Source organism: Megalopta genalis, chromosome 4 (genome assembly GCF_051020955.1).
Source record: "Megalopta genalis isolate 19385.01 chromosome 4, iyMegGena1_principal, whole genome shotgun sequence".
Taxonomy (NCBI): Eukaryota; Metazoa; Arthropoda; class Insecta; order Hymenoptera; family Halictidae; genus Megalopta; species Megalopta genalis.
In genome coordinates this window covers 14262187-14276412 of record NC_135016.1, presented here as the reverse complement: position 1 = coordinate 14276412, position 14226 = coordinate 14262187, and the positions used below count along the sequence as shown (strand labels likewise).

Genomic DNA, 14226 nt, shown 5'->3' with positions numbered 1-14226 from the left:
ACATAGATCGCAGTTCGAATTATTTTAATCAATGATATTTTAATCTCGAAAGTTATTCGACAAACTTATTCTTTAGTTTTGTGTTTCAATTAAGGACTGTTTAATTCAGAAACTTACCCAGTGAATTGTTTTTCTAGCGTATAATACAGTGTGATCTTTATATTGAGAACTTGAAGCATCGTCACGTTAACGGCGACGTTTTAATTTCGAAACTTTTTATATAAATTTCTTTTCAAACATTCGCTCAATGCCTGCCTTTGTATCGAAAACTTGGAGCACTGCGACGTTGATGATGACATTTTAATTGAAAAACTTATTGTGTGAATTACTTTTCGAATATTCGCACGATATCGTTTTCTTTCTCATTGCTAACTCCAAGCAACGTAATGATACCGATGACTAGATCGCGGATCTTTATGCAAAGTAAAATTTACCCACATTAATTGCCAGCCATAGGAGCCAAGCACAATATTTTTTCTTCTCGAATAATTTTAATAAGTTCCTATTAATGCGTCAACATTTTTACTTTCTATTAATCTCTGTTCACTCTTTTAAGTTACGCCTACTCATTTCTGCCATAAATGCATAAAAACCGCAGTCTACTGATGACATTACAATCTCAAAATTTCTGTTCGAATTTCTTTTCAAATATTCTTGTAGTGCAATACAACCCAATTCATACGAAAACTTGTCTTGTTGTTCACGAATTAATCAAATAAGCATGAAAGAGATTGTCTTGTCCTCTGTAAAATTCGCGATTCTCTGGCAGAGGAAAAAATCCGATCGAAATGATCGAGATATTGACACACATTTACATTTTCTCAAAGGCGGTCATAATTTCTTTGAAAGTTTCCGTATAAAATATTCTCGGATGTACCGCAATTTTATTTTACAATTTAAATCAACCGAACAGGCTCGGTTTGTAATGGTATATTTTAAGGAAATACGTGCTTCAATAGTAGCAGAAAAAATTCGTTACGCAATATTTAAAATCGGGAGTAAGTTAATTACAATCCTAAACCGAGAATAAAGCCTCTCTCATTTTTTACTTTACACTTTAAATCGACAAATTGGACTCTCACTTTTCCTTTCGATTAATATCTCGAATTCATTTGCATATTTTTACGCGACAGGAATGCTTAAAACCTTAGAATAGAATCTAAATACTTGGAGAAATGTAAAAGAAGTAAAAGGAAGAACTGCTTTATTTAACGAAACTTGCGAAAGACTGGTTTAGGGGCACAGTAACTGACACATCTATCGTGCAAGAAATAAAATAGTCCCGTTCTATCCAGGGACGCGATTATCTCCTTGCACTGCAATTTCTTTCGCAACTGCATTGATTAGCATTTCTTTTTCCTTAATTATTTCTCTAATAGAACAACGATATTTTTGTATCATTCCTAAACTATGATCACGGAAAAATCAAATTTTGTTTCGATTCAGAAGAAACGAGTATGTAATATGAAATAGTAAGAAATGAACACGTAATATTCAGACTTACTATTCAGTTGCAGGAAATTTAAAGGCAACGGTTTTATAATCGATACATATTTATTCAATTGTGCACGCAAACGAATGATAATAAGCGACTCTGAATACGTAATTGAAATACAAATTTCGGAGACACCCTGTACTATACTTCTGTACAGAGTCTATAATTCTGTACATTATATATACATTATTAAAAGCAAACAGGTGTTAAATGTTTCAATTGCACTAATTAATTAAGAGGACCACAAGAAAAAGCTTTTTCCTTCGAAACAATACGTGTCCGTACTTTTTCTATCAATTTAATTTTTCTCATACATATTAATCGTAAGAAACAGAGTTTCAAATAGTTTATAAAAATCTCAACACACGAAATACTATTTCAAACAATTCTTGTTAGTATATCTTAAGAAATTATTATTTCAAATAATTCTTTTCCAGTTCATCATAAGAAAATACTATTTCAAATAATTATTTCGAATAGATCCTAAGAAAAAACTATTTCAATTCATCATTTCACGTACATCCTAAAAAAATACTACATATGTCAGTTAACCACTAGCTCTGTGATATCGCGTCAGACTCGTTGCGAAAATTTCGAACATGATCTGCTGTGCAGAGATGCGTTTCTTAGATCGAAATCAAATTCTGCGCTTCTATTAACGATGCTTAAACGTTCAAGTAAAGGTTGGTACAACAACAAATATAAATTTTCTTACTAACGTATGAATTTATCAGAGATACAGAATTGCTGATCAACGTAAACGTGAAACAAATCTCAGTGCAAGGGGCTAACAATTTTCTTTGTCTCAACATAATTTTTAATGCACACCCTTATTTGTACGAGGTGGAACAAATCTTGAAGTATTATTTCCTCCAAAACAGAAGCATGCCATGAACTGTTCCCAAGACCTTTCCAAATCATTTTACCCGGGTCTCCCAATCCAAGTCCTATGAAAAATGATCTCTAGATCGTCTCGAAAAACACGATCGGCCGGCCTCGGAAGCGTCCGAGACCCGGTTTCTCACAGTTCTCGAAGCGAAAGCGGAGAATTTGTTCCAGCTTGCACGCCGCTCGAATTTTCCACAGCCGGTTTACGGGGGTGTGTTACTGGGGCAGTAGTGCGCAGAAGCTCCGAACCATCCCCAACTTGAATTCGCCGTCCGCTCTCTCCCCCGCTGTCGTCTCGTCGCCCGCTGAGACCCGCTCTCCTCTCTCGCTTTCTCCCTTTCTCCTGCGCGCCCCGATCCTCGCCCTTACCCTCACCCTTACCCTGTCATCCCCCCGTGGCACGAGGGGTGGTTCCCCAACAATCCTCTCGGTTACGTTCGAGCCTTAACTCGGACCGCGACGCATTCAGTTTCGGATCGGCAGTGAAACGACGCGTCCTCCTCGTACTCCGCGTTATTTCGCCAAGCAATTCGGCCGATCGTGTTATCTGTCCGGCGCGTGCCTTTCTCGAATCGACTCCGCTGTCCCGGACTTTGTGGACAACACGTTCCGCGTTGTTCCCGATCGTCCATCTCTCGCTGCTCTGCCCGTGCACGGAATCGGGGATCGCGTCGAGTCGAGTCCCGCGGAGCTCCTCCTTTCCAACGCGTTCAACACGTTCTGCTTTCGCGTGAAGGGTGCGCGACGTTCTCGGTTTCAAACGGAATCATGGTCGTTTTGTGTGTTTCCTTTGCGCTCGCACAGCTTTCGGCGACGAGTACGCATCTACGAAGTAAGTAACGATTTAACGGAGAATCGAACGTGATGCAACGTTCGGAATCGTTGGTGGATTTTCGAATGGGATTTGCTGGGGTTGGTCTGTAACTGATTTCGGGGACGAGTGTGAGAGTAACAATTGTCAGACACGGATGAAAATATGCGGAATAAGTATTGGAAATTGTTATTTAAACGATTACTTTTACTTGTGTAAAATAATGTTGCAAGGTTTATTTGATGTTGTAGAGATAGGGGTACGTGTGTTGGTAATAGTCATTTATGTTACGGTAAAGGAAATTATTAATCGGATTAGTATTTTCTGAAAATTACTACTGGAAATTATTATTTGAAATAGTATTTTATATTAGAATGTACTGGAAATAATTATTTGAAATAGTATTTTATTTGTTAGGATGTGTACTGGAAATAATTATTTGAAATAGTGTTTTATTAGGATATACTGGAAATAATTATTTGAAATAGTATTTTGTCAGAATATATTGGAAATAATTATTTGAAATAGTATCTCACGTGTCTAAATTCGTATTAATTTTTCGAAATTCTATTTCTTACGATTCAGATTTTTCAGAGAAAATAAACCAACAGAAAAAAGTGCAAACACATATTGTTTCGAAAAGCAAGATTTTTCTTATATTTCTCTTCACACATTCGCGCACGTGAATGTTATAGCATTCATTTTCATTGCGATGCAAAGTGACACGAATGTTGTAACGTTCAAATTTATAAGCCACATTATCATGCATACAATTCTATGCAGCGTTTATTTTTTGAAATTATTATACTTCGATGTAATGGCTAATTTGGTTGATTGATTATTTTTATTTTATTTTGTCCTTTCTTTGTGTATAGAAAGCATAACTATTAGAATTCGATATTCTGATTATGAATAGTTTGATAATAAATCAGCTGTCTGTCTTTTTACAGCCCGTTAAAATTCTTATTGTTCGCGAACGCGTTAATTACCGAACGTTATTGGAACATTAAATAAGTTGCAAAGCCACATGTGCGATGATTAGAAATAGAAAAAATAGAAACAATGTTTGATTCTTCTGTTATCAAACTGTTATCTCCCTCTATAAAAGTGATTGAATACATACAGGGCGCAAAAATTGACTCGTTCTATCACACCAATTGTATTTTCTATACGAACCTTATCTGTAAAGATTAATCATTCTCATACATATCGCTGTTCTAATTCGATACTGAAATATTTAAAAAAGTCACACGATTTGGAGATATTCTGCTATTTTATATCAAACAGTATTATCTGCAATACCGTCGTTATTGTATTTAGTGCAATAGTGGTACATCTGTCAAAAAACAGGTTATCATTCATAGTATCTACAAAGCATGGATATATAATAAATAACAAAATTCAATATACGTTGATACAAAATTTAGTGAAAGTAATATTTCATTATTTTGGTAAACCAAATTATTATTGGGAGAATAAAGCTTTTTAAATGCCTTTTTCTTTAAACTTCGTTATTTAGACATATCTCAGTATTAAATATTTCACATATCGATGTCACAAATGAACAAAAACATAAAACCGTGGAAACATAGAAAGAATATGAAAATGTTACGCAATTTTCATCCTAATAAACCCACCGAGAGAGCAAATATTATTCAATCTCGCTCCAGTTTGTTGCAACTGATTCATAACAATTTTATTTTGCGAAAGATTCGCAGTCTGGCGATTCTGAAACAGAAACACACAGGAAATAAATCACTTTGGGCTGAGAAAAGGGTGTGTAGAGTGTAACCGCGGGGGCTGTTAGGCTTTCCCGAACGGATGAGTCAGTTGCCAGTCAGGCTGCAGAACACGCCAGGTGATGCTCTATTCTTTTGTGATTCGTTCGAATGCCGCATAGTCGTATTCGAAGTCGGCTCGGGGTCTTTCTCGGGCACCAAAATGATCGTGGAAATTGAAAACAGACGCGGTTGATTTGTCGCGTTGTAGGCCGGGCCGCGGTTCTCCCCGTCGGAATAATTGGGATGCTTTTGTCACTGATTCATGAGGGCCTATTGTGCTTGCTTATCACGGGCTTCGATTATTCGCGAAAAATTCGGACCGCTGTTTTTTAGACGGCATTGTGCCGCCGATTGTCGGCGCTTTGCCGATCGGTAATTAGATGCGGGGAATTTTGTGGCCCTGATCAGAGCTTTTGTTGGCCTTCTCTCACGGAATTGCGTGTATCTCACGCGTGTTTCTCGAATGTTTTTATCTACCGGCGATTCTTTGGTGCGGCGTGAACCTCGATTATCCGGGCTGAGCACAGTGACACGATGCAATTTTTCTGTCGAATTTCTTCTAATATAGATATACATATTACGTAATATATATATATATATATATATATGCATATTAAATAACATGTATATCGAATTTATATATAATTTAGTTAAGAGTATATGTAGTGTATATTATATAATTTTTATATAATTTTATGTATTATATATCTTAATGTAATTTTATATATCATACAAATTTAATATAATTTTATATATTATATATTTTCATATAATAACGTATAATATGTATATTATTATGTTGATAGTTATCAATATAACTATGATTTCACTGCTGTGAAATTTTCTAGGAATTAATAAAAATAGGAGATTTTGTATTCTTATTCACGTATTTTACATGAATACCGTACAGTATTAATAATTTCATGTTGCAATCGGAATTGAAAGTGTTGAATATCATTTGTTGTTCTTGAAAGGATCAATCGTGTTTCTTAAGTAAGAATCTTCAGAATGTCGACGATATAAAAATAGATAATGTGAAACCAGCATAGTAGGCTTAGCGTTAATGAAGTACGTGAAAATTTCAGGTAATTGACAGAAACTAACAATATTGATAATCCGAGTTCAAATGGACAAAGTGCTGATCAAACTGCTGGTTTATTGCTGTTAATGCTACTTTATTACTATTACTGCTAGCTATTGGTATCGCTCGTAGCTTTATTAGTAAATTGCTAGTCCATGAATTTTATGCATTTCTGACAAACGGAGCGCAGTAAACGCCAAGTCAATAAAAACAGTTTATCGTTTGCTTATTCTGCAGAATTTGCAGGGAGTGAGTGCGAATGCGTACACATTTAACATTAACACGTTCGCAGTTAGCGGCACGTGTTTGCGACGACCATGATCCCGTCTGTTGCACAAATAAAGTCGTATTACTATGCACTATGCACGTTATCGTTTAAAATCGCAACGCACGTTCCGGTAGTTCAGTAATCAATTCCTTCTCTTTGTGACGTGCTCATTGGTTAATCACATAATGTAATTATAACCTATGAATTTTATAGAATATAAAGACCGTGCTTTTTTTTTTAATCATTTTAATTTATTCTGGTAGTAATATATCGCGATTTCTTTTATTCTTTTACTTCACATTTATTTCTTTAATAATTTTAATACATAAAAAATAATAGTAATTCTCTAATCGTTTTAGTATGTTCGAAATAACATATCGATATCTCCAATTTCTTTTAGACCACCTTTCATTTTTACTCGTTTCAATGTATTGAAAACAATACTTTTTTAACACTTTGACAACCGAGCAACCTTAAAAATTTCTTAACATTAAAGTGGCATACGGATAACGAAATTAAAATTGAGAGGTCAAGGCGAATTAAAATTGAGAAGTCAAAGATGAATTAAAATTAAGAAGTCAAAGATGAATTAAAATCGTCCAGCAATTATTAATTAAAATTAGTAGATATAACAACGCAAAAAATTCACTTTCAAATTCGGTTGAATAATCTCGTCTATTCATTTCGGTCGTAAAAGCGCGTAAGACCGACATTATAATCGGAAGACAGCAACGAAAACGAATGGTGTCAGCGAACGCGTTAAGTCGCGTTCCATTTTCGTAATTTTGTTACTCACCGGTGATTTACGGAAAAACGCGTTTGGTCAGATCTGCATAGAGTTTGTTTGCAGAAGCGGGCATTATACTTTCGAGCCGGCATTAAGCTCTTTATCGTTACCCATATTAAATAACGCGCGATTAAGTTAAACAGATTCGAGCATTAAGGGGTTAAGCGTACGTCTCGAGTATAAGTGAACCCTTTATAAGGGAGTCTCACTGTACCGTGTACAATTTCTATTCATGAAGAAGTAATGGCATTCTGCGTCCCGTTTTCGAGAAATTGCACTCTCCCTCCGCCTAGCGAAATATTAACAGTGAACAATCGACTACGTCACGAGGAGTACGCTCGGTTGCAAATGCCGTCCCCGAGTATTATGTTAATTCGAAACGAATTATGCGATTCTGCGAAACATATTTCAACGCGTTCACTGCCTGCACCGGTGTCCGTGAAACACACGGAATCACTGTCACTCGTTAACACTTTGACTGCCGACTCAACGATCACAAAAATTCCTTAAAATTACTGTATTTTATACTTTGTCCAATATCCTTTATTTGATTCAATATAATATATTTTTTTAAACAATTCATGTTTGCCTTATATGTTCACATTAAATGATGTTTAACACTTTAATTGTCAACTTCTATAAAATTTATGTATTTTATATTTTGACTAATATTTTTTATTTGATTGGACATAATATATTTTTTTAATGATTCAATTCTCTGTAGGAATTCCATGGAAAACATTTACTTGAGGCCATAAGATATCTTTTGTAATTTGAATGGAACAATTTTTTTGCAAACGGTGTCAGAGGACAACTTAAAAAAATTTAATTGAACACAGTTCTTACCAAAGGGGTCGAATGATAATTCTGCCCTTTAACAATTTTAATTTAAAATAATTTTCTAAGATGAATTACTTTTCCATCATAGTTCTTTCAACTTCAACTATAATGATTGTACAATTATTGTTGGTAAAAATAGGTATGTACAGAAGATCGGTAAAAATAGTGTAACTGATATTAAATTGAAACATTGCTTTTTCAATTTTCCTACAATTTACAAATTCTAATCAAATGAACGCATAATATATTATCGTAAAAATTAATTTTATAATCTGGTCAAATTATTCTGTGACCCACACATGGGTGACATAACAGTCAACATGTTATTTATAGTTCAATAAATGTTAGTAAGAGTAGACGACAAAATTTATTACAGCGATTGCTTTTGTATTTTTCTTACATCTCGTGGATCTTATCAAAGTTTCACTTAATAGATTATAAAAAAATATATGGGGTTTTCCAGCTTAATAAAAAAAATTGTGAGATTATGGCACCCGCACTGTTGAAGAAATATTTTTGATCTCGGATTTATACATATCTTTAATTGCTTTATTTCATTAGGACATTTATTTCGTTATTTTAGTTCGCGTTCCATTCTTTCCGTCCGGTTAGGATATTTGATATGCTATATGAAATTGAGCTCGTTGATCGAAATCCTCGGTATAGAAAGATTTTAATTCCCGGAAACATTAAATACTGTTCCAATTAAATTTTGTTGCGACAGCCGGTTATTTGATCAATCGTACAATTTAACACGGTTTATTGACTAAAAAGTGTATTGTTTAAGGCGTAATATTCGTTCCGCGTTCGAAACGATAAATTTCATGAATTTCGATACATTGCTATTATGCGCTTGATTAAATTATAATATATTGATTTATATGATTTGTTTCGTTAATCTGAACGCTTTTTCATTAATCTGAAAGCGAATTACACGATCCAAGCTGGTCATATTTTTTCTTCTTTTGTTTAAAGCTATATAAAAAATAAATATATATTAGATTGTTTGTTATTATGCAAACATACTTTTTTAAAAATTTCATGCATAAATAATTCGAATTAAATGAAAATTCACTAAATGTTGTGTCAAAATGTAAATGTATTAAAAACATCATATTCTCTACTTAAGCTACGTATTGGACATATTTTCTATATACTGTAACAGAAATACGTTATCCGAACTATCGCGCTACTGTCACCATATTTTTTTCATTATTATCACTGATATTTTTGTCCGTCGATGAACTGATGAAAAACTGCGGTCGAGAAAGTTAAATAGTTCGACGGGATCGAAGTTTTCGGCGTCGCGCCGGTACTTTTCCGGCAAAAAACAGCGGTGCACCTGCGGGTAGCAGTTCCAATTTTTTAAATGGATTTGTACGATACTCTTTACACGTACGCCCATCGATTCCAGTTGTTAGTGCGATTGATATTTCGATTTCTTCTTTAGTGCGCTCTTGTGTCGATGACGATCGGTTCACTTCGAAATGTTCTTCGATAAAGAAGCAATTACGGGCTCAAACGTCACGCGCTGTCTGTATTTCCACTTTTCGTAGAATGCACTCGTTACGAAAACACTGTCACTCGAAAATTCCGAATTTCCTTGTTTGTTTTAATTTTTTCGTTTCTTCTTTTTTTATATACGTATTCAGAAAATCTCAGGCGAGATTTATTTATACATGCGTGCGCGCGTTACGTTCGAATGCGCTGGTTACATTTTTTGGAAAAAGAAAGAATACCGGCGACGATTGCATAATTTTTGTCTGCAATTTGCAGTTGAGAACATTTTAAAAAATTGTTCGGTGGAAATAAGAATTTCAGTCATGTAGCAACACATAACCTAATTATTTCGTTTCCTGTACCATTGTGTTATTTATAACTAGAGAGCGAATTTTATTAGTAAATCAAATGGAAAACAATAGAAACATTTAAGGACTTTAAAATTCTTACAATTCTTACAGTTATTACAATTATTACAATTATTGTAATTATTACAATTATTACATTTCCCACACTTAAAATTTTTATAATTCTTAAAATTGTTATAATTTTTATAATTATTAACCAACTAAATAAATATGTGGATAATTCACGTACCTTGCAACTAGTGCAGAGAATTTTTATTTCACATAAAAAGCTGCAGTCCACTTATAACTTTTGTAGAAAATAAATATGTCGGACTATGGATCTGTGTGCGTACAATTTCCATTTGCACAGTTTTTTGTACGAAAATCAAAATAAGAAGAATTATTTTTACGGATTAGGAAAATGCTCCTACTAAAGCTAGGCTTTTAAGTATTACTGTTTGCAATTAACGTGCGCTTTTTATTGTATTTTACAAATGCTTAAAAATTCGCAGTGTTAGTGTAACATTTAAATTACAAATTTTATGCATTCGCGTTCTTTTAAAAATCCAATAATAAAATGTTAATAAAGGCCACCTGGTATTTTGGCCATCTTTAAAGATATACTTTAAACTCTTTAAACTCAAAAAAATTTTAACAATTTTTCTTTTTTTTTTTTAATAATTCTTTTAATAATTTACAATTAAACTGCAAATTTTATACATTTAAAGTGGACGTAGTTGTATAATATTTTTAAGAACAATAAGCTTTAAGAGAACACACGATGTTTCGAATTTATTTAGACTTTGACAGAACATTTAATAAACGAAGTTCAGTTTCGTATAACCCGAATTGTCTATACATCAATATTTAAAAAAGTATGTTCGCGTAACAGCGAACAAACTAGTTGTAACTTTCAATTACAGTTGTATTGATTCAATGAGACGTTCGTACAGCTAACACACGTTTTGTTTGTTTTGAAATGTTAACATGCTGGTAACTTTTGAGTGGTAATGTACGTTAGAATTTTTTTATCTTATCATATTTATATATTGTTTTGCTCGAAAGAAAATATTTTTATCACGAATTCTTTGTTAATGTGAATACAAGATTATACAATTAGTAATTAATCAATCTAAGCAGGTATTATCAATGTTTAAATAAATAATATTTATTCTGTTTCAGAATATTCACATAAAATAAATTATTAACCCATATATTGTTACTGGAAAATTTTTCTAACAGTTCACTTGTAACAATTGCAAGATTGAATTCATTTAGATACTTTACAAGTTTTACATTCATATGTATTTATTCAAGACGGTGTTCTTCAATAATAATAAATGGAAATTAACATTTATTACACGATAAACAAACAAGAGGGAAAAAACGAATTATTTGTTTTTCACCAAAGTTCGCATACAAAATAACATTTTATTTGCAAGTAAGAAATAAATTGTGAATTTATTTAAAAGAGTTTCTAATTGAATACAAAATTTAATTATCGTTTTCAAATCAAATATTAATTTAATTTTTTAATTTGTTATTTATTATTTAAAATCAAATTTGCCCAACTCCGGTGTCAATGTACAATTTAATAAACGTGTTTATTAAATTGTGTGTAAAAAAAAAGAAAAAGGAGAATAAACGGTATTCGATCGTGCAAGGAAGCGCACTGATCTAATTTCGCGGTCTGTGCAACGTCATAAAATTAATCCAGTTTTATCGAACTCGTACTCGCAGACGAGGCGATAAGTGTCTGACGACTTGTGAATGGGAGTGTACCTTTAGAACCGGCGGCGGACAATCTTTCCATTTCCACCTTTTCTTCTGGTTTGCAAAGCGTTCATCCGTCCGCGGTTACGGTAGAGTCGATCGTTAATCGGCCACTTCGTTAAGCCGTGACAACGATAATACGCGCGGAGTGACGTTTACGAATCGAACGACGATTATTATATTCAACGTGACGGCGGCCGTCAGAGAGACCGGGAGAGCGGGCCGGGAATTGAATCCGGGCGGTTACAATGTCCGGCGATGCTTCGCATTTCCGTCGTGACGAAATCCCGCGGGACCGTGTAAACAAATGAAAAGAGAGAAAGAAAGAACAATGGGTGCGATTCGGTGCTGCAGCTTTCCATGCGTGAGGGGCCATCGTCGGAAACGGACTACTACTACCCGCGAGAGCTCCGAGATCCCGCGATGTTTGATATCATGGGAGGTAAATCGTTCTCGTGTCGTCGTACGTGATCTCTGTGATGGTCCAGGTGTCGAGGATCAAGATCCATATCGTCGCGAATTGTTGTGCTCGAGCTGTACAGTTCTCAAATCGATTAATTCGACGAAAGAAACAGTGGGGAAATGAGATAGAATATATAGTATGCATTACTTTTTTTTTTTAATATTTCGTCCGTGATATAAAGTTAAATAGATATTGCAAGATGTGTTAGTGCACGTGTATGTCCAACGATATATATTATGATATACGTACGTGCATAATAAACAATTGTCCGATGTACATTTGTGACAATGAATTGTCTAGTATGCACGTATAACAATAAATTGGAATACATGTATAATAATAGGCTTCCCAATATACATGCATAATAATAGTCTGTTCAATATACATGTATAATAATGGATTGTTTAATATACATGTATAATAATAGTCTGTTCGATATACATGTATAATAATGGATTGTTTAATATACAGGTATAATAATACACTGCCTAATACACATGTATAATAATAAATTGGTTAATATACAAGTATAGTAAAGAATTATTTAATATACACGGATAATAATGAATTGTCTAATATACATGAATAATAATAAGCTGTTCAATATACGTGTATAATAATAGACTGTTTAACATACACGTATAATAATGGATTGTTTAATATACAGGCATAATAATAGACTGTCTAGTACACCTGTATAATAATAAACTGTTTAATATACGAATATAGTAAAGAATTATTTAATATTTATGGATAATAATGAATTGTCTAGTGTGCACGTATAATAATACATTCTTTAATACACGTGTACAAGGTATATATCGAAGATTATTTAAACAATATTGTTACGTACATGCACTGCAGGCTTCATGTCTTCATGGAACGCATGACTGCAGTAGATGCAAGAACAGTGGGGACTTGTCTTACTTGAATTCTTTTCTTTTATTCCTGACTGCGAGAAAGTTTCCAGCTAATGGAAGAAATTTCAGTTCCGGTATCTGATTTCTAAAGTGACTTTTTAAATTTGAAATTTGCATAGACGTTCGCTAAAACTTGAAATGGAACTTTATAAAACTTCGCAGCGGTTTTCTGATTTAGAGCATCTGTTCTACGAGGATATCTATTTTTCAGGACGTATTAAAAGTTTTTCAAAGTCTTTCAGACTCTAGCCTCTAAACATTTATATCAGCGTAGAATATTTTCTTTCTTCAACTTATTTGTTTATATTAATAAACGTTTACACCTTTGCTAGTAAAAAATTTATATTTTTTATAATTTTATATAATTGATATTTATATATTTATTAATACTGCTTTATTAATACTGGTTAGAATAATTTTAAATTAAATAATGCCAAAAATTCGCTGTTTTATACTCAATTATCAATAATATGCAGGTCTTTCTGCATTGCGTAAAAGTGTTTTAAGTAGTAAAAAGTTCAATGATTAGCAAAAGTTAACACTCTACATTGTTTTATCTCGCGCGCGCGACCACCATTTTAATATTATCTCAATTACAAGAAATTTTCAGATCGATGAAATCAATTTTCCAATGAAATTTTCGAAATCAATTATCCACGTTCAAATTTTCATGAAATGGTCTCTAAAAATATAAATCTGCATATATATTCTCAGTCTGACAAACAGAATTATTTCTACAACATTTCTACACCATCGAAGCAAGTACAACAGCAGCAATACAATTTCATTTCTTTTCTACAAACTTCATTTCCACCGAGATTCCATATAATTTTTTATTGAGGGGATTGACAAAACAATTAATAGAGTTTGTATTGTAAATTTTATTTTCACGAAGGAAATTTATAAATATAAAATATGTTCTCAATGATACGCATCAACATCCTCGTACTGTTTTCAATTCACAAAAATTGTTCCGTGGCGATTCTTAAAATCGCACGCTGAAACAACGCGCGAATTACGCAACGTAGTGCTATCATTGTATCATTTTAAAGCCAACAAAGAATTGCATAACGAACATTCAATTAGCCGTGTCCACGTCCCTGCGCATTGTTAATTACAAATTGTCGTAACAACTTGAACGCGCCTTGAATTTAATAAAAAGTAGCCGTGCCCCGGCTATTTCTTCTCGCGGTAGATCAAAGGGTTGGGCGCGGAGAAGTTGCTTTCACTTATTTGAAAGGCGGCGTCCGAAAGTTTCCGCGAAAAACAGCG

General features: G+C 33.5%; 1 protein-coding gene across 7 annotated transcripts in view; it reads left to right on the top strand.

Moving 5' to 3' along the window:
* rhea (Talin_middle and talin-RS domain-containing protein rhea) overlaps window positions 1-14226 on the top strand; it is a 156933-nt gene that overhangs the window by 73959 nt on the left and 68748 nt on the right. The window contains exon 1 of one of the 7 annotated variants that reach the window (XM_076521333.1): window positions 3132-3215. The exons of 5 other annotated variants lie outside the window; for them this stretch is intronic. The gene's annotated coding sequence lies outside the window, so the exon portion shown is untranslated. Of the gene's footprint in view, window positions 1-3131; window positions 3216-11994; window positions 12014-14226 lie in introns of those variants that run through there. One more of the 7 variants, XM_076521326.1, reaches the window with a different exon arrangement.